This window comes from Budorcas taxicolor, chromosome 1, assembly GCF_023091745.1.
Source record: "Budorcas taxicolor isolate Tak-1 chromosome 1, Takin1.1, whole genome shotgun sequence".
Classification (NCBI taxonomy): Eukaryota; Metazoa; Chordata; class Mammalia; order Artiodactyla; family Bovidae; genus Budorcas; species Budorcas taxicolor.
The window spans coordinates 114,075,180-114,097,856 of record NC_068910.1 but is presented as its reverse complement, the minus strand read 5'-3'; positions in this window follow the sequence as shown (position 1 = coordinate 114,097,856).

Sequence of the window (22,677 nt, the reverse complement as noted above, 5' to 3'; positions counted from 1 at the left end):
AATGTTTATATCTTTCCTTTTCTCCTTTGCTTTTCACTTCCCTTCTTTTCACACCTATTTGTAAGGCCTCCTCAGACAGCCATTTTGCTTTTTTGCATTTCTTTTTCTTGGGTATGTTCTTAATTCCTGTCTCCTGTGCAATGTCATAAGCCTTTGTCCATAGTTCATCAGGAACTCTGTCTATCAGACCTAGTCCCTTAAATATATTTCTCACTTCCACCGTATAGTCAAGGGATCTGATTTAGGTCATCCCTGAATGGTCTAATGGTTTGCCCTACTTTCTTCAATTTAAATCTGAATTTTGCGATAAGGATTTCACGATCTGAGCCACAATCAGCTCCCGGTCTTGTTTCTGCTGACTGTATAGAGCTTCTCCATCTTTGGCTGCAAAGAATATAATCAATCTGATTTCAGTGTTGACCATCTTGTGATGTCCATGTGTAGTCCTCTCTTGTGTTGTTGGAAGAGGGTGTTTGCTATGACCTGTGCGTTCTCTTGGCAGAACTCTATCAGCCATTGTCCTGCTTCTTTCTGTACTCCAAGGCCAAATTTGCCTGTTACTCCAGGTGTTTCTTGCTTCCTACTTTTGCATTCCAGTTCCTTATAGTGAAAAGGGCTTCCCTGGTGGCCTAGAGGTTAAAGTGTCTGCCTGCAACACGGGAGACCTGGGATCGATCCCTGGGTCAGGAAGATCTGCTGGAGAAGGAGACGGCAACCCACTCCAATATTCTTGCCTGGAGAATTCCATGGACAGAGGAGCCTGGTGGGCTACTGTCCACGGGGTCGCAAAGAGTCAGACATGACTGAGTGACTTCACACATAATGAAAAGGACATTGTTTTTGGGTGTTAGTTCTAAAAGGTCTTTAGGTCTTCATAGAACTGTTCAATTTCAGCTTCTTCAGCATTACTGGTCAGGGTGTAGACTTGTATTACCATGATATTGAATGGTTTGCCTTGAAAATGAACAGAGATCATTCTGTCATTTTTGAGATTGCATCCAAGTACTGCATTTCAGACTCTTGTTGATTATGATGGCAACTCCATTTCTTCTAAGGGATTCCTGCCCACAGTAGTAGATATAATGGTCATCTGAGTTAAATTCACCCATTCCAGTCAATCTTAGTTTTCTGATTCTAGAATGTTGACATTCACCCTTGTCATCTCCTGTTTGGCCACTTCCAGTTTACCCTGATTCATGGAACTTACACTCCAGGTTCCTATGCAATATTGTTCTTTACAGCATCGAACTTTCCTTCCATCACCAGCCCCATCCACAACTGGGTGTTGTTTTTTCTTTGGCTCCATCCCTTCATTCTTTCTGGAGTTATTTCCCCACTGATCTCCAGTAGCAATTTGGGCACTTACCGACCTGGGGAGTTAATCTTTCAGTGTCCTATCTTTTTACCTTTTCATACTGTTCATGGGGTTCTCAAGGCAAGAATACTGAAGTGGTTTGCCATTCCCTTTTCCAGTGGACCACATTCTGTCAGACCTCTCCACCATGACCCGTCTGTCTTGGGTGGCCCCACACAACACAACTTAGTTTCATTGAGTTAAACAAGGCTGTGGTCTGTGTGATCAGTTTGGCCTGTTCTCAGTGCCTACCATCTTACTTGAGTTTCTTTTACCTTGGATGTGGGGTATCTCTTCATGGCTGCTCCAGCAAAGTGCAGCCACTGCTCCTTACCTCGGATGTTGGGTAGCTCCTCTCGGCAGCACCTGTGTGTCCTCACAGCTGCCGCGCCTGTTTTTTTTAAGGCTAAACATTTTGAAGGCTAAAATTCTCTTAGCCTTACCAGATCAAAAATTTAAGTATCAAAATTAAGGATAGAATGGATGTTAGAATAACTGAAATTATTAATTTGTGTTGAAGACCGATGAAGTTATTACCACAATCATCATATAATAGGTATAAAGAAAATGCAATTAAATCCTGGACAAGAGGCAAAAGAAAACATATAGTTAGATGTTGAAAAATATAAAAAATAGATATAAAATTATCTTTCCATATCTTTCAGAACTGGTGACCAGAAAATAAAATACTGATTTTTAATGTCACTTTTTATTCACATAAATTCTTCTACAGGCTAGAATGTTTCTTGATGTTACATTCTCTTTTTTATTAGAATTTTTGAATAGAATTTTAACAGAATTAAATACATTTTTAGTAGAACCTGTCATATACTTTTTAATTTTTGTTTTCTTTTTTTATTTTGTTTTATATTTGAGTATGGTTGATGGGAGAAGGCAATGGCACCCCACTCCAGTACTCTAGCCTGGGAACTCCCATGGACAGAGGAGCCTGGTAGACTGCAGTCCATGAGGTCGCTAAGAGTCAGACACGACTGAGCGACTTCACTTTCACTTTTCACTTTCATGCATTGGAGAAGGCAATGGCAACCCACTCCAGTGTTTTTGCCTGGAGAATCCCAGGGATGTGGGAGCCTGGTGGGAGGTGGTCTATGGGGTTGCACAGAGTTGGACATGACTGAAATGACTTAGCAGCATCAGCATAGTTGATTAACAGTGTTGTGTTTCAAGTGTACAGCAAAATGATTTGTTATACATATATTTGTATCTAAACTTTTTCAAATTTTTTCCCATTCAGTTTATTATAGAATATTGAACACACTTCCCTGTTCTGCATGGTAATTCTTTGTTGGTTATCTATATTAAATATAGCAGTGAGTACATGTTTGAGATTTACATTACCTTCTTTTGATATTTTTTACTCTTGTTATGATAGCATAGTTTAGTTGTTCAGTCACTGTCATGTCTGATTCTTTGCAACCACATGGATTGCAGCATGCCATGCTTCCCTGTCCTTCACTATTTCCCAGAGTTTGCTTAAATTCTTGTCCATTGAGTGGGTGATGTTATCTAATCATCTCATCCTCTGCCACCCCCTTTCCTTTTGCCTTCAGTCTTTCCCAGCATGAGGGTCTTTTCCAACAAGTTGTCTCTTCCCATTAAGTGGCCAAAGTATTGGAACTTCATCTTCAGCATTAGTCCTTCCAACGAATATTCAGGGTTGATGCTGAGAAGGATTGAGGCAACGAGAAGGGGGTGACAGAGAATAAGATGGGTGGATGTCAAAGCTGACTCAATGGACATGAGTTTGTGTAAGCTCCAGGAGACTGTGAAGGACAGAGAAGCCTGGCAAGCTGCAGTCTATGAGGTTGCAAACAGTTGTACATGACTTGGTGATTAAACAATAACAGCAACTCTTTTTCAAACTTTTTCCCATACAGATCATAAGTGCACATTGAGTAGAGTTCCTTGTCCTATACAGTAGGCCCTTATTAGCTATCTATTTTGTATTTAGTAGGGTGTATATGTCAATCCAAATCCCTCAATTTATCCCTCTCCCATTTCCCCCTGGTAACAATAAGCTTATTATGAATTTAAATGTGTATTACAATGTTTTGAAGGTATTTAAATTTAAATTGTTGTTTTATGGATAATTTCTCCATTATTTGTTTATACCTTTATATTTCATGAAACTTTTTTATAGTAAATATGGATTCTGTTTTGTGCACAAAGAAAATACTTTTTACAAAATTTAATTGAATTCATGTAGTAAGTGCTTTACTGTGACATCAACAATTAGTACAAATGTTTCTTTGTGGCAAATTTTTAACTATGTACAAATTACTTTGACATATATAATTCATTCAAATAAATTGCTCACAAAGTCATTCCTAAAAATATAATTTAAGCCATTTGACCAACATTACAAAAGTTACTTTTAATCTTTGTTTTTAATTTTTGAATTTCAATAAAATTAATAACTGTTACTTCAGTCACATTATTTTCTTAACACTTACTATACACAAAACACTGGCCTTGCTGCTTGAGAGAGTTTAAAATGGTGTAACTCATAGTCTTTATTCTTCAGGATCATACAATGATGTATGAAATTCAAATCAACAAAAATATAAATTAAATCTCTTTTTAAATAATTGGCTACAAATGACCAAGATAGAATACAACTGTTGCTTGTTATCTATTTAATTTCAAAACTCAACTAACTTTTGGAATGAGGTGGAAAACATAATAAAGAAGTTACAATGTTTAAGGGAAAATCCATGTCATATTTAGGAAAAAGTATTTGTTAAAGAGGGCTTCCCTGGTAGCTCAGATGGCAAAAAATCTGCCTGCAAACCTGGAGATCCAAATTCCATTCCTGGGTAGGGAACAGCCCCTGGAGAAGGGAATGGCAACCCACTCTAGTATTCTTGCCTGGAGAATTCCATGGACAGAGGAACCTGGTGGCCTACAGTCCCTGGGGTCACAAAGAGCCAGAAACAGCTGAACCACTAACACTTTTACTTTCTTCATTGGTTGTGCTGTGCTTAGTCACTCAGTCATGTCTGACTCTTTGCAACCCTATTGACTGTAACACGCCAGGCTCTTATGTCCATGATGATACTCGAGGCAAGAATACAGGAGTGGCTTGCTGTTCCTTCCTCCAAGGGATTTTTCCAACCCAGGGATCTAGCCCAGGTTTTGCACATTGCAGGTGGATTCTTTACCAGCTGAGCCAACAGGGAAGAGAAAGATTAAAATCACCAACTCAGCCCAGCTGGTGACATCTTAATGGTTAAGAGCATTAGTTGGAATCTTACTACAGAAATCAAATCCTGACCATGCTGCTTACTAGCTCTGGCACCTTGAGTAATTGATTTAACTTGTTTATGCTTCACTATCATCATTTGTATAATTGGAATTTGAGGTTAAAACTATTTATCATAAGATTGTTTTTACTGAGTTGCTGCTGCTGCTGCTGCTAAGTTGCTTCAGTCATGTCCGACTCTGTGCGACCCCATAGATGGCAGCCCACCAGGCTCCCCCATCCCTGGGATTCTCCAGGCAAGAACATTGGAGTGGGTTGCCATTTCCTTCTCCAATGCACGGAAGTGAAAAGTGAAAGTGAAGTCACTCAGTCGTGTCCGACTCTTAGTGACCCCATGGACTACAGCCCACCAGGCTCCTCCATCCATGGGATTTTCCAGGCAAGAATACTGGAGTGGGATGGCATTGCCTTCCTTTTTAAATAATTATAATAGTGGTTGGCAAAACTTATATTTGCATTACTATTATTTTTGTTATAATTGTGATGATAGAAGTATTAAGAACTTTGAGTTCTTGAGCAAGATTTTGGAGGCATCCTGAACTCACACTCTGTACAACTTCAGCTCCAGCCTTAAGGTTGAATGGGAACCTGGATAAGGTCAATTGTTTATTGGATATTGCCCCATTAAGACAAACTACACATATCTTGTATTTTTTAGAAGTAGGTTTTTAGAAACAAACAAAAAACTGGATTGTACATGGTCTTGTAAAAGATGGAACAGTTAATAAACCTCAAACCAAATGAATTTTAGATGTGATTCCCGATTCAGCTAGAGCAGATGTTGAAACACTGAGAAAAGTCCACTTGAGAGTCAGTTTTGCACTTAAAAACAAAGAAAATTAACCAGAAAATACAGCCTTGGAGGGAAAATATAGACTGGTTTTATTGTAATTATTTGATAAATTACTAGTTCTAATTATAAATGGAGATATTAGAGGAGATCATTTTAGAAAATGTACACTGCAGTGAACAATAATGATCTTTGATGATTAGACTGTCTTTGAAAATTAACGATTCTTAAAGAAACTGTATCAGTAAATTAGAAAGCATAGAAAAATATTTTTAAATAAAGATCCCAGGGGTTTGTAAACCTCACCCTCAGCATAGTGATTTTGATGGAATAAACCTGGGGTGGAACCAGGGTTTTTGCCATGTCCACAAGCCCCTGAGTATGCTGAGCCAGGAGGTGACAGACTGACCCCACATTGAGAAACACTTCCAGGTAACTGTGTGTGATCCTGTGTTCTGGAAGTGAGAAGATTTTGCTGGAATAGCTGGGCTGATAATGAAGTAGAGAGAAGCAGGAAAAAAAACAAAAAGAGAAATAAAAATATGAAATATAGAAACTATTAATTTCAAGCAGATACTTTGCAATGCAACCTAAAGGAAATCCTTTAAATTTTCTATGACATAATAATTGTGATGAACCAGAAAAACATATGAAAAATGCACCTAAACTGGAAATTGCTTAAATGTCCGATGAAAAAGACATGGTTTAGTGAATTAATGAAAACCAGGTCATTTTTAGAAATTACAAAGAAACATGAGTAGTGTTTATTGTTAGGTTATTTGAAGAACATTTGACAAGAATTTAATTTATATGTATGTATGAAAGGTAATATTTTTATTTTTTAGGACATTACATTTAATTATATATAATTATTTCAAAACCATATCATCATTTTGAGTAATAATCTATTTTAAATGGACACATGTCCTTTATCGTATCTAATAACATGTGTTTACAAACACAATTTTTTTTTAAATACACACAGTCTGAAAAAGTTATCTTTGGGAAACTACAATAGGCAGCCTAAATATTTCTGAGTCAGATAATTATGCAAATGTAAAATTATGAATCAAGTAATGTGATGATATCTACAATATTTATACATATAATACACACACACATGCAGTTTAGAGATTATGCGTGCTAGATATGTTGTTTATTAAATTACCTAAAATGGTGAATACTAGAAGTTTTGTGGTGCTCCTTTGTATATATGTTAGATTAATGACTTATAAAGTAGAAGAGGATATAAATTTTGTGTTTTATGATGCTGTCTTCTCCAAGGCATTTTTCTAAGTAGCAGATAAAACACTTGAAGAATGTTTGAAAACATGTTTTTGAGACTCCATTCAGCAGGCTTTTTCTTTTAGAAACATGAGTCTACATTGTTGTATCTCTGTCTCTTTTAAAAGTTATTCATAGGTGTGTGAAGACCACATTTTGGAATGTACAGGCAAAGGAAATGGGCTGAGAGTTAATGAGCTCAGTTTCAAAAGGTTATAAGTTTCAGTAAAGAACTGTAATTTCAGGGTTAAAAAAACTCTTCATGATCACAAAACATCCATATATTGATCTCTTAAGCCCATTAAATATGATAGTTTAAATTTATGTACCGAACCAATATATTAGAAATCTTGATAACTTAGAAGGATTATGAATCTGAGTGTGGAAGACGTGAAGGAAGAAGTCATTGATCTTAGCAATGTTCCCAGGGAGGAGGCCAAATGATGCATCAGTGCCCGACGATCATGATTACATCTTTATTCTTCATTTCTGGAGAAAGCAACAGTTAGATGGATAGCTTCTGTATGCTACTACTGCGATTGAAGTTATTTTTTGAGAGGGTAGGGAAGAATCAGTCAGTATTGCTTGGTCATTGCTGTTTGTACTTCTTGGAACACAATTCTATGGCTATGGTAAGCAGGTGTTTTTAAATGTCCAGCTCTAATCCCTAGAACCTGAGATATGATATCATGCTTATGACTGTCGTGTTATATGGCATGATTTACCTTAAAGTAAGGAGATTGTCTGGGATTATCCATGCAGGCCCTATGTAATCACATAAGCTTTTTAAACAGAGCTTTCTTTGGCTGGTAGCAGAAGCAAATGTCAGAGAGATATGAAGTCTGAGAAGGACTCAACACATTCTTGCTTGTTAGAGGTGGAGGGAGTCACATGAGAAGACATGTAAGTAGCCTTCAGGAGCCGAGAGAGGCCCCTGACATCCAGCCAGGAACAGAGATCTCAGTTCAGCCACTGTAAAGAACTGGATTCTGTCAAAAGCTTGATTTGGAAGCAGATTCCTTTGAAAACTTCTAGATAAGAGCCATTTCTGGTCCAGCTGAACTTACTTAAAATGACCTACAGAGTTGTGAGGTAATAGATAGCTGTTGTTTTAAGCAAAGTCTGTGGTAGTTTGCCACACAGCAATAGAAAATCAAAGCATAGTTTGAAAGATTTATGTCATTGTGATTAATTTTAATGTCATATGTATGTTATATATTAGAGACATGAAAAGTAGTAAAATCACGTAATTGGTGCTGTTCAAGTGAATTGAGTTTCCATATTTATGACTGGCCAAACCCTATCTCCTCCTTTTAATTCCTTTCTTGTTTCCACAGTTTGCATACATTCCTTCCTATTTGCCCTGTAGATGTGAATACAGTATATTCTGTTACCACTAATATGATATTCACTTCTCCAGAGGGTATTAAAAAATGCTTTAAGTAAATCTCAGTTATTGTATGTGTTTGTGTGTTAGACACTTAGTCATGTCTGACTCTTTATGACCCCATGGATGGTGCCCATAAGTCTCCTCTGTCCATGGAATTCTCCAGGCAAGAATATTGAAGTGGGTTGCCATTTAGTTATCCTTATGTTTGGGCTTCCCATGTGGCGCTAGTGGTAAGAACCTGCCTGCCAATGCAGGAGACATAAGAGATGGAGGTTCGATCCCTGGGTCAGGAAGATCCCCTGAAGGAGGGCATAGCTACCCACTCTAGTATTCTTGCCTGGAGAATCCCATAGACAGAGGAGCCTGGCGGGCTACAATCCATGGGGGCTGTACAGAGTTGGACATGACTGAAGCGACTTAACACGCATGCACACATCTTTATGTTTACAGGTTCAGTTATGCTTTTCTTTACAAAAGAAACTAGTGATATACTTTTGATATGTTTATGTGTAATGTTTTAGTCACAGAAATATCTTTGTGTGGTATCCATGAGCAGTGCTTTTCTCTTTATGTCTTTACTTAATCACATAGTCTATCACTAACACCACCAGCAGACAAACAAAAATCAAAGAGAGAGAGGACTTGGCACAAAATAGATTTTATCTTTGAATTTCTCATAGCACCTAGAATTATGTCTTGTATATAATTGCTGCAATAGATATTTTAAGAACGTATTTATGAATCACTTACTTGGTCTATATATTCAAATTGTCCTCATTTAGGTTTGCATTGATTTGGCTTCAACGTAATTTCAAAAAAATGGGATAGCTTGCTTGAAGATAAAGAAATAACAACTCAGACTTAGGACAAATTCAGAGCATGTAAAATCTGAGTGTCCTTCATTCAACCTCATGATCTTGTATGTTCTAGAAAAGGCTACGTTCACTTCTCTAGCCAACAGCCCTACGAATGAAGTATCCTAGTCCTTACTGCATCTCTTTTCTCAGCAACTGTCTGCAGCTCCTCTTCTTTACTCTTTCTTTGAGACCCTCAGTGTCTGTGGCTCCAGCATGTAACTGCTGTTATTCATTACTACAGCTATTGTTGATGTTTTAGGCTCCATTAAGGCACCGCAGATGGTGGCAATGACTTATCTGTGACCTCAAATGCCTTCAGACACTTGATCCTGACTGCAATGCTTTATTATCCTCTCCTGTTGAACACTGAATCTCCCATTTTTCTCGAAGCGTGTAGGGTCTCTGTGTAGGGGGTTGGAGAAGGGGTTAGTGGAAACACTGAATCTGAGTGGAATCTAATGCATCTGTGCCTTGAACATAGAACAACCACCTCCTTTGACCCAAGACACTCCCTTTGCAATTTGAGCTTACTCTGTTGGATATACTTTTCACTTCTTAAAGCATTTCTTTCAAGCATTACTTTATACTTTAAAAAAAAAATCTGCACTCTGCTGAAATATGTAGCTATGTTGGTGAATTGGTGACAATCCTATTATGGCCATAATACATGGTTAAAGTACATGTACATAAAGTACATGGTTAAAGGCATATGCATTTAGGTATTTCATACATTTTAAAATAGTTGACATTTTATTTCACTAAAAACGCAGAGAAATTTCAGAGAAATCATTAGTTCTTACTCAATTAGGACACCAACATATATATTTGAAATGTTTATAAAAATGTCCTAAGATAATTCTTTAAGACTAACAGAGGTATACTCCCCTTTACATACAATTTATGAACTTGTTAGTATTTTAACAAGTAAGAATTTGCTTTTACAGCAAATTGTCTGATATATTAAAATATAGATCTGATTCAGTACAAGTTTTGAGTTTCTCAAATGACAGCTTTGTCATTATGTGAAAAGTTTTGTTATTTTTGCTATCTATTCTGTTTTTCAACAGAGATGGGGAAATATATTTCATTTCTATTTTGCCATCCCCGTGTGCACTCACATGCAACTTTTTACTGAAGAATGTTTAATTTGCCAAACACTATTTTAATGTAGCATACAATAAATTACTAGAACACTGTACCTTACAACATGTGCCACATTCTAATTAAAGCAATGATTTTTGTTCATCTGGCCACCCAAGAAGATGTCATACATTTTGATTTTTTAATTCATGCTATGTGTCATGAAGCATTTTCATCCTGAGAGCCTTTATTATGAAGAAATTTTTTTTTTCTTGACCAAGTGTGAGGAAAGGCCCTTAAATTCTAGACGTCATAATTCATGTGAATGAAAAGATCTGGACCCTTAAATAGCTAAAAAACAATGTAGACTATCTCTTTATTCAGCATATTAAAAGAAACCTCAGCTTTTCAATGAAAATGAGCAAAAATTTCTTCTTTCTTTTTTATCCTGGCCAGTTTCCAAAGTTGGCTCTCAGTTTTTAATCATATGTCTTCATATCTATAGCCTGTTAAATATGAGTAACAATCACAAGTCCATGATGTGACTGTTGTCCTTTTACGTGGCATGTATGCCAAATGCTAATGTACATAAATTAGTGCCTAATATACATATGCTATTAAATGGGGTTGAATTCATCCACAGGGATTCAATAAAAAATTATTGTCCAATTTTGGTCAACCAATTCCTATGTCATGAGGACAATTCCTCCCTCCGAAACCTTGTATAAAATGACCTTTAATCATATAACTTTTAACATTTGCTCTCAATTTCCTCTTCCTTTAACTGAGGCAGACACAAAAGCTGCTCTGATATGTGGCTAGTGAGAAAGACAGTAGCTGTCATTGTCCCTGCATGAATTGGATATCTGAAAAGGGTAAGGCCGATGTTTGAAACTTCAATGATTCTTTTTGAATTTGGGCCCTGGATACTACTCATTTCACCTTAAAATGATCTGTCAATGCATTTTAAGTATATTGTATGTGTTTCTAGCTTATTTTAGAATTGATAAAATGGAATGATATTATTTTGGCAAATTTCTTGTTTATTTCTTTTAAATTAACTGTCCTATTTTAAAAGTGAGAAAATAATGTTTAGAGCAGATATTTGGTGTATTTATAGCACAGCTCATCACCCTTCCTTTTTAATTTGTTGTTTTGTCTTGGACTCTAAAATCTTCTGTGGTACATGCTAAATGACTGAATCAGATTGGAAGTCAGAGTCCCTAAGGATAATGAAGAATGGAAGAGCAGAACTTCTATCATATATTGGTCTCTACTGGAAGTTTGTTAATTGGTGAATAGAAAGTAAAAATTTGATTTGGCTACTGAAACTTGTGAAGTCCTGGAATTATTTGTCTTTGGTTCCTGAATGTTGTCAAAAATAATGCACAGATAAATAAAATTCATGAATGGCTGAATTTGAGAACTCCTGGTCTTCCAACACCAGTACCCTATCTCTCAGAGAAAAGAGCTCATCTTTAGATATAGCAGTATTTGTGCATGTGTGTGTGTGTGTGTGTGTGTGTGTGTGTGTGTGTGTGTGCTCAGCCATGTTCTACTCTTTGAGACCCCGCTGACTACAGCTTGGCAGTCTCTTCTGTCCTTGGAATTTTCCAACCAAGAATACTGGAATTGGTTGCCATTTCCTACCCTAGTGGATCTTCCCAACACAGGGATCAAACCCGTATTTCCTGTTTTGGCAGGGAGATTGTTTACCACTGTGTCTCCTGGCAAGCCCAATGTCATTTGTACAGTCCATTTATTTTACCTCTTAATATATGCTTGCTAAATTCCATTATCTCTTAGGCTACCTGCCCCCTCTTTCAATTTGCCCCATTGTTTGAATGTCTTTCCTAAACAGAACATTCTTACACACAGAAACACACACACACATGAAACACACACCTTCATATTCACTTAGAATTCATTTTTTTACTCCCTCACATTATAGCATAGTAATTGATTATGCCTGTTTCCCTTATATATTATATTCTTCCCGGGTCTCCCATCCTACAATTTTAGTAGTTTTATTAATCATCATTTTAAGGTTTCAGTTGTAAACTTGTGTGCCAATTTATTAGTTTCTTGAGGCTGACATCACCACAAACTGGATAATTTAAAACAGAAACGTACAATCTGTCAGTTTTAGAGGCCAGAAACCTGAACTCGAGATGTCAGCAGGACCCTGCTCCCTACAGAAGCTCCAGGCTAGATTCCATTCTTCCAGCTTCTGTTGTCTGTTGACTACATGACTGCAATCTCTGTTTCCATAGCCACCCTGCCTCCTCCTCTTCTGTCTGTCAAATCTCCCCTGTGTGCTTCTTATAAGGACACTTGTCCTTGGATTTAAAGCCCATCCTGGTAATCCAGAGTGATCTCATCTCAAAATCCTTAACTTAATTACATCTGAAAAGACCCTTTTCCCTAATAAGGTAATTCTCACTCATTCCAGGGATTTTGTATATCCTTTGGAGGACCATTTTTCTGCCTCCTACATCAATATCGCCCTACAAGATTCTTGAGCTCATGTGTTTCTTTTTTCACATTCCTACCAAGGAAAAAGTAACTGGAAACTGTTTTGTCTTAAAAAGGAGCACATTAAACTTTCAATCATTACACAGGGAGGGATTGCCTGTCTAATGAAAATAGGAAATATTCTTCCTAAGTTTCAGAAGTAGAGGTTGAAAATCTAGGTCAATGCCTATGGAATTAGTTTACAGTGAAGTCCTCTACATTTTGTTGTTCATTGTTCAGCTGCCCAGTCATGTCTGAGTCTTTGTGACTCCATGGATTGCAGCACCCCAGGCCTCCCTGTCTCTTCAGTTCAGTTCAGTTCAGTTCAGTTCAGTTCAGTTAATTTCAGTCACTCAGTCATGTCCGACTCTTTGCGACCCCATGAATCACAGCACACCAGGCCTCCCTGTCCATCACCAAATCCTGGAGTTCACTCAGACTCATGTCCATCGAGTCAGTGATGCCATCCAACCATCTCATCCTCTGTCGTTCCCTTCTCCTCCTGCCCCCAGTCCCTCCCAGCATCAGAGTCTTTTCCAATGAGTCAACTCTTCGCATGAGGTGGCCAAAGTACTGGAGTTTCAGCTTTAGCATCATTCCTTCCAAAGAAATCCCAGGGCTGACCTCCTTTAGAATGGACTGGTTGGATCTCCTTGCAGTCCAGGGACTCAAGAGTCTTCTCCAACACCACCGTTCAAAAGCATCAATTCTTCCGTGCTCAGCCTTCTTCACAGTCCAACTCTCACATCCATACATGACCACAGGAAAAACCATAGCCTTGACTAGACGAACCTTAGTCGGCAAAGTAATGTCTCTGCTTTTGAATATGCGATCGGTTGGTCATAACTTTTCTTCCAAGGAGTAATTGTCTTTTAATTTCATGGCTGCAATCACCACCTGCAGTGATTTTGGAGCCCCCCAAAATAAGGTCTGACACTGTTTCCACTGTTTCCTCATCTATTTCCCATGAAGTGATGGGACCGGATGCCATGATCTTCGTTTTCTGAATGTTGAGCTTTAAGTCAACTTTTTCATCCTCCACTTTCACTTTCATCAAGAGGCTTTTTAGTTCCTCTTTACTTTCTGCCATAAGAGTGGCGTAATCTGCATATCTGAGGTTATTGATATTTCTCCCAGCAATCTTGATTCCAGCTTGTGTTTCTTCCAGTCTAGTGTTTCTCATGATGTACTCTGCATATAAGTTAAATAAGCAGGGTGACAATATACAGCCTTGACGTACTCCTTCCAACTCTTAAGTTTGTCCAAGTTCATGTTCATTGTATCAGTGATGCCATCCAGTTATTTATCCTCTGACACCCTCTTCTCCTTCTGCCTTCAATCTTTCCAAGCATCAGGGATTTTTCCAATGAGTTGACTGTTTGCATCAGGTGATCAAAATATTGGAGCTTCAGCTTCAACATCAGTCCTTCCAATGAGTATTCAGGGTTGATTTCCCTGAAGATTGACTGGTTTGATCTCCTTGCTGTCCAAAAGACTTTAAAGAATCTTCTCCAGCACCACAATTTGAGGGCATCAATTCTTCAGAGGTCTGCCTTATTTATTGTTCAGCTCTCACAGCTGTATGTGACCACTGGGAAGACCATAGCCTTGACTATATGGACCTTAGTTGGTAGAGTAATGTCTCTGCTTTTCAAAGTGCTGTCTAGGTTTGTTATAGCTTTCCTGCCAAGAAGCAATTGTCTTCTGTTTTCATGACTGCGGTCAACATCTGCAGTGATTGTAAAACCCAAGAAGAGGAAATCTGTCACTAACTTCACAATTTCTGCTTCTATTTGCCGTGCAGTAATGGGGCTGGATGCCATGACCTTAGTTTTTTTTTAATGTTTAGTTTTAAGCTAGCTTTTTCACTCTCCTCCTTCACCCTTATCAAGTGGCTCTTTAGTCCTCTTCACTTTCTGCCATTAGAGTGGTGTCATGCACATATTTGAGGTTGTTGATGTTTCTCCCTCTACATATATAGCTTACATCATTTGAAATAAATCAGGAATTATATAACAAGATTTAACCATTGCTCTGAATGCAATAATTTTCAATTTGACTTATTTGAATCCCTAAGTGATATGTAATGCCAAATTAAAGAGTGAGAAAGATAACATGTAAATGGAAACCAGAACAGTCTACAACAAGAAGAGAATGCTGGTTTCACTTGAGAGTCTCAAGTACTTCCCCAAATAAAGATATACTTGCATAATGTAGATATTCTCTGTTCATATGTTGCTAACAGCACATTTCCTGATACTGCCTCAAATTTTATATCTGAATTAAAAATATCGATGACTATTTTACACTTAAGTTTATAGCTCTCAGGACTATGGTGTTCATTAATAGCTGTAACTTTGAGATACAGTTACTGTTTAGGGTAATGTAATATTTCATCCCACTTTAAGCTTACAAGCTCTCAATTATTTAAGCAACTGGCCAGTTCAGTTCAGTCGCTCAGTCATGTCCGACTCTTTGCAACCCCATGAATCACAGCACACCAGGCCTCCCTGTCCATCACCAACTCCTGGAGTTCACTCAGACTCATGTCCATCGAGTCAGTGATGCTATCCAGCCATCCCATCCTCGGTCGTCCCCTTCTTCTCCTGCCCCCTATCCCTCCCAGCATCAAAGTCTTTTCCAATGAGTCAACTCTTCGCATGAGGTGGCCAAAGTACTGGAGTTTCAGCTTTAGCATCATTCCTTCCAAAGAAATCCCAGGGCTGATCTCCCTCAAAATGGACTGGTTGGATCTCCTTCAGTCCAAGGGACTCTCAAGAGTCTTCTCCAACACCACAGTTAAAAGCATCAGTTCTTCAGTGCTCAGCCTTCTTCACAGTCCAACTCTCACATCGATACATAGAAAAACCACAGTGAAGTTTAAATGAGCCCTTATCCTGGAAACAATGTGCACTGGTAATTTTTTGGAAAGTAAGAACATAAGTGATCACTTATAAGTTAATGTGTATTTTTTCCAAAGGGAAAAATTATTAAAAATATTTTTGCCTTATAATTTTTTCTCCAGAGACTGTCATTCTAGTTTGCTAACATGACTTTTTGTTTTCCCGCTTGAACTATACTTGTGTGTGAGAGAGAGAGAGTGTGATGTATATATATCAGGTTTTATTGTTGTTGTTTAGTTGCTGTGGTGTCTGACTTTTTTGAGACACCATAGACTATAGTTCACCAGGCTCCTCTATCCATGGAATTCTCCAGGCAAGAATACTGGAGTGTGTTGCCATGCCCTCCTCCATGGGATCTTTCCCACCTAGGTATCAAACCCACATCTGAATTGCAAGAGGATTCTGTTTATCTCTGAGCCACTCAGGAAGCCCATATGTATTAGGTAGACTTCCTTACATATATTTATTGATTGCATTCATCTATTGTATAACATAACACATAGGGTTTTTTTTTTTTTTTTTAAAGATAATACTTTTAACAACCTTCCCATAAACAAAAATTAATGGTAACTGATTATTCTTATTGGAGTACTAAAACACTATGTTTCTAGAATGCTACCAAAGTGTTCCTTGCTGTTTAGACATGTCTCTCAGTTAACTGGTGGAATAAGAGCAATCTGAATTAAAAGAGTAGTAATAATATGGTTGAATGGGGGAAACAGGAAAGTGACTTCTATATATTTCTGTGAGCCATTCTCACAAATTTTGGAAGCACAAGGAGATATACAGATGACTACTGTGTGAATAAATAATAATTCTATCATTGTCCATCTCTTGTTTCCACAGAGACCTTCTGAGAAAACTGAGACTACATGTGAACTTCTCAGGAAGTGTTATTTTGGATTTTTACTCAATATTCTCAATTAAATAACAGACGATAGTGAGAACAGCACTTCAGTATTCAAATTACTCATCAAATCACTCCTTTAATAAGTAAAGTTCTAGCTGCAAGAAATTGTTTTGTATCTTTGGAGTGATGGACATGTTAATTTTAATGACTGATTTAGGAAACAATTTTCTTGAGTCACTGTGGAGATAATCTCATCAAGGATCATATTAACTCTTATTTGATAAAGACTATTCTCGTCCCTCTGGAAATGACCAATTAAATCAGTGAAATGGTGTCCAGTCTCATGTTTATTTTAAGGAATAATAATGAGGTGAAAAGTGGACTTGAGAATTTAGTTTAAATTTTAAATATTTATTATTCCATTGATTTCCTCAAATCAGATGGTGCCTCTGCTTAAGGACAGCTTGCTTCAGATGTTACTGATCTATACAGATCATTTCTCTGGAGAGCTAGATGATTCTGGTTTTATCATCCTAACTCATGAGCAAATAGTGTTAACAGTGTCTTGATCATGATCAACTTGGCACTCACTCTCTGCATAGTTCAATGTGTTAGTATTATGGTTATATCATAGGCATGATCCATTTATAATCTTTCACTTGAGAAAAACTATAAAGTATGTTTAAGAAGAAAATGCAATATTGAAAATATTAGGTAAATCATCACAGCTGCATAAAGTAATATTTGCATATGTGTCAGTATGTCTCTATGAACCATCAATTTTTACAGAGAAGTTATTAGCAGCTCTATAGCTCTGCTGATTCTCTGATTGAGTTTGGCTTCTGCTGCAGTTCTCATTGATTTCTTAGAGGCATTTTGCATATCTACATTTTCTCAGTATTTGATGAAAATCATACAAGTTTTGCTACCATTACTACAAAAAATCATTCTCTACTATTACTTTTGGGACTGCCTCTATTTCTGCTAGTAAAATGTTCATATTTTTGAAGTTATATGAAATTATATGAGCTTCTTCTTCTTCTTTCTTGTACTCTAAAAGTGTACAGGCATGTGTGGTAAGTCACTTCAGTTGTGTCTTTGTGACCCTATAGACTGTAGCTCATCAGGCTCCTCTGTCCATGAGATTCTCCAGGCAAGAATACTAGAGTGGGTTGCCATGCTGTCCTCCATAGGATCTTCCCAACCTAGGGATCAAACCTACATTTCTCACATCTCCTGCACTGGCAGACTGGTTCTTTACCACTAAAGCCCCTAGGGAGGCCCTCTATAATGGATAAGTTTAGTGAAAAGAAAATTGGATTTCAGAGCTTACTGATTGAAGGAAAGTTACATGGCTCAAAATAGCCTGAAATTAAAACTCTCCTCCAGGTCCTCCCCACCATTCTATGCAAAATGAACTCTCTCACCCAAAGGAAAAAAAAAAAAAAAAAAAGGACATTAAGGTTGATTATCCCCAGTTCCCAGCCAGTCCAGCCTCTGGCCAATCTCCAGAATTCCTTGCCCCAGCCATTTAAGAGATAAATACTCTAAACAACCTTGAAGAAGAACAAGCCCCTTTAAGACAGTAGATTTCCACATACATGCCTATATATACTTACTTTTTTCTTGGGTTAACACAGCAGCTCACTAATCTGACCGCTGCCCCTTCTTGCCTCATTAAAGGTGATCTGTTCCTGCAAAGTGCTAGTCTAGTTCTTTTTCCGAACCTTGCCTTCTCTAACTCTCTTACCCGACACTGATGCTCTCAAGCTTGTCGCATTTCTTACTGAGACTTGGATCTATTAACGCTACTGAGCCCTGGTTTCCTAATCTCTAGGCTGTATTTAATAATATTCACTGTGGAGCTTTATTATTTTTCAGAATTAGACATAACGTATCCAAGAACCTACCAGTTATTGAAACATATTATTAGTGTGACAGGTTATAAATGGACAACCGGTTTTGACAGGAAAAGAACTATTTAGTTCCATTGTGTATTCTGTTGTTCTGATGTGCTTAAAAAATGAAACATAAATACTTCATTTTATCTCCTAGGAACATTTGAAGACAAATATCATCCCTGCTCCTGTTTGAATTGGCAGTCATGTTTAAAGTGAAAAAGAGAAATACTATTTGAAGAAAATAAGATTTGAAGTATTTGTTGGACATTGAGGAAGAGTCGGCTGTGGAGGAATAATAAATTTTTGTGAGAGCAACTGCCGAGCCCTGTACCATGTGTTAGCTCAATGATGTTTCAAGTGAATATATGAGAGCACTTTGCTACCTATGCTCCATGTTACCTGTTAGTTGAACAGCAAAAATGACAGACACCATAGCAACAAGAGTGTTTCTGTGCATCTGTCCTGTGTGGACTATTGAGGAAGAGTGGGATGTGTTAACAGTTTTCTCTTAGATGTCTCTAAGGGACATCTAACAGGGTAACAACAGGTGAAGTCCTCTGTACCTGTACTTGGAGAAACAGCCTAAACAGGGTTAAAATCCCCGAATGAGAGTGAAATTATTGATTAGTGACATTCTAGGGACATTTGTAATATTAGCAACCCGCCTTTTCCACGGATGACTACATTTTCTCTTAATTTCCCAATGATAGAAGTGCTTCTTTATCAGTTCTCTCTCTTGTTACATGGGCACAGTCTTCGTGACTGACTGCTGGTATTCCTGTTTTATCTTTAGATTACTCTCCTGTGGTTACAGAGCAAAGAACTGCTGGCCTCATTGTTTCAACATTTTGACTTTGTTGACTTTTGAGATTTGTTGGAAATTAATCACCAGGCAGTCATAACTTATGTAGAGCGCTAAGCATAGATCAGGACACATAATGTGTAATCAATAAAAATGTGCCTGCACCCTAGTGACCAATTCTGATCTCATCTTGATTTTGTAATTTTGGGTTCTTAATGATGCAATAATTTCCAATTAGCATACCAGGCTGAGTTCAACCTCAGGGTAAGGACATAAAACTCATACTTAATTTTTTTTTTAGCCTGTGATCATTAAACAAAATCATTTAAATTTATTTTCTGTTCACTTCTTGTGAGTGACAGAAATATCCTATTAAATCATGCTTTGGTCTTCCCCCAGTGGATTTACTGCAATAATAAGATACTTGCAGACTCCCCTTATGTGGGTTGATAGAATCAAGGATGCTGTAACTGAAAAGAACCTGGAAAAATGACTTACATTTCTTGTGCAAGACATGGCAGCATCTATTAAATTTTGTAATTGTTCTTTTATGTAGCATTCATGCTGTCAGATTTAGCCCACATGCTGTTATGTGTTTCTACATTTGGATTTTTTTCTTATAAACAAGCTGCTAACACAGTTGTCCTTCTTAGGAAAAATAAAGCCTTAGCTAAGAGAAAGTATTTGTGTGTTTGGAGCTTCAACATCTGTATTCAAACACAGACCACACTTCCTATTTTAAAACTGAAATTGATGTTGACAGCTCATTTTTTTTCCATTGGTAGTGGGTAAAGTGCCTGTCTAGTGGCACTAATTTTAGAGAAATAACTTTGTTTGAAATTAGTTAAACTAGAGACAATAAACTTCAATGAGAGAAAACATATTGTTTGGTTCTTGGAGTTGGATACATTTAGCATTAGTGACAGAGGCCTCACTCAACGGTACTTCAAGGTGAGTTAATACCTTAAGAAACAGAACATTTGAATATAAATTATAAAGTGGTAACACTTTTTGTGTTTGGAGTTGTTTGTTATTAGGGGAATTTTGCCAAAGACCAAAATAGTTTCTTCTTGAAATGCTACTTCATTTTCTTTCATCCCACACTGACTTTTCTCCTTTGGAAAATACTTAAAAATTTTAACCTCTTTGAAAAGAATTGACAAATAAGATAGGGCTCAGGAGAAGTGATCATTAGAGTTATCAGTGCCATCATGCAAAATCTGTATCCAAACCTGACAGGGAGAGGGAAATTTTCAGCTTTCTGACAGTTTTTCTTCTCTCCCCTGTACACTCTGCTCCTAGTTTGCTGCTGCTGCTAAGTCACTTCAGTCGTGTCTGACTCTGTGCTACCCCACAGATAGCAGCCCACCAGGCTCCGTCGTCCCTGGGATTCTCCAGGCAAGAACACTGGAGTGGATTGCCATTTTCTTCTCCAATGCATGAAAGTGAAAAGTGAAAGGGAAGTCGCTCAGTCGTGTCCAACTCTTCGCGCGACCCCATGGATTGCAGCCTACCAGGCTCCTCTGTCCATGGGATTTTCCAGGCAAGAGTACTGGAATGGGGTACCATTGCCTTCTCCTAGTTTATTTGAGTTCAAATTTAATTTCTAATATTTTTTAAAGTTTGTGCCAAAAATGTTCTGGATGCTGAATGGAAAACAAATATACCATTTAATTTACTATAATTTCAACCAGCATTCATTGAGTGTTTGCTGCTTCTGCTGATAGGTCACTTAACAGGCTCCTCTGTCCCTGGGATTCTCCAGGCAAGAATACCGGAGCGGGTTGCCATTTCCTTCTTCAGTGCATGCATGCATGCTAAGTCGCTTCAGTCGTGTCTGACTCTATGCGACCCCATAGATGGCAGCCCACCAGGCTCCTCTGTCCACAGGATTCTCTAGGCAAGAATACTTGAGTGGGTTGCCATTTCCTTCTCCCACTGAATGTCTCCTGGGAGATAATAATGGTCTCTTCTCTTATGTAGTTTAAACTCTTACTGAGTAAGTACTTCATGATAAAATTATTTTCAGTGCCAAAATATATGAATAAAACCTATAGGAAATTATACTATGCATACCAGCTTTTAGACTTGGGGAAATCTTTTTGTAGGAGCTGGGAATGTAGTTGTGTTTTGAAAACAAATATAAGTTAATAGAGTAGAGGAAAAAAGAGGGCATTCCAAGAAAAGTTATTGGTGTGAATAAAAGGGAAATGAAGCAAAATATATTAACAGGACAATAAAAGATATCATCCAGATGTGCACAGTTGACAGAAGATGGAACAATAAATTAGGATTATGAACACAAAAATGACTGCTCATATTCCACATTCTTATAAATATTGCTTTGAGTTTTATTCTGCCTTTTCAAAATTAATTTTATTTACACAAGATGAGTGTACTAATTTAATAAAATTACATACGTATTTATCCATGAATTCTGTATCCACATATATGCACACATACATATGCATACACATTAGATAATATAAATTAGTGTGTAAAGAGAAACAACACCTTCCTGACTCTTCCCTCCATACCATATAAACCTGTTCCCTAGAAGTATATGTTTTAAATTATTTTAACTGTTTTTTTCTGATTAGTGTGTATGTATGATTTTTTATTAATCTAGTTTAAAATCAGCTTTCGAAGAACTAATGCTTTTGAATTGTGGTGCTGCAGAAGACTCTTGTGAGTCCCTTGGACAGCAAGATCAAAACAGTCAATCCTAAAGGAAATCAACTGTGATATTCATTGGAAGGACTGATGCCAAAGCTGAAGTTCCAATACTTCTCTTTGTGTTTTCATTTCAACGGAACAGTTTCCTTAGCTGATATTTAAGAGTATATTTGGTGACATGCTTATTGAGGATTGTTTAAAGTATCACATTCTCATTTGATTGACAGTTTGGCAGGGTACTAATGTTTCTATGGTATTTAGATGTGTAATGACATTTAGCAGCTAATATTGTTCTCAACAGCCCTGATCCTTTGTGGACAGTTAACCCTTTCTATGGGCTTCCCTGGTGGCTCAGAGGTTAAAGCATCTGCCTGGAATGCGGGAGACCTGGGTTCAATCCCTGGGTCAGGAAGATCCCCTGGAGAAGGAAATGGCAACCTACTCCAGCATCTTGCCTGGAGAATCCCATGGAGTGGGGAGCCTGGTGGGCTACAGTCCATGGAGTCACAAAGAGTCAGACACAAGGGCTGTGTTTTTGTTTTGCTTTTTAAATAAATCTCTCAAAGCACGTAGTGCTTCTTTTTCTCATTGGTGTTACAGATTTTACAATGATGGGCTTTTGGTGTGAGCATTTATCATTCATTATAACAGATAATCAGAAAGCCCTTTCTCTTCAGAGGTTTAATTCTTTAACTCAAGGAAATATTTAAGAATATATCTTTAAATTTCCTCCTACTTCATTTTATTTTCTGCAACTCCTTTAAAAATAAACATTGGTCCTATAATTTTCTTGTTCTTTCTACACTTTCATTCATATTTTGAGTTCAACTACTTGATCTTCTTGACTTTATCTTGTAATTACTTTAATAGTATTTTATTTTGGCTGTCTTATTTTACATTTGGCTTTGATTTCTTATTTTGAAATCTAAGTGAGTTTGACCAAGTGTTGCATTTGCCTCATTCAAAAGTCAGAACTCAGGAACTGAAATGATA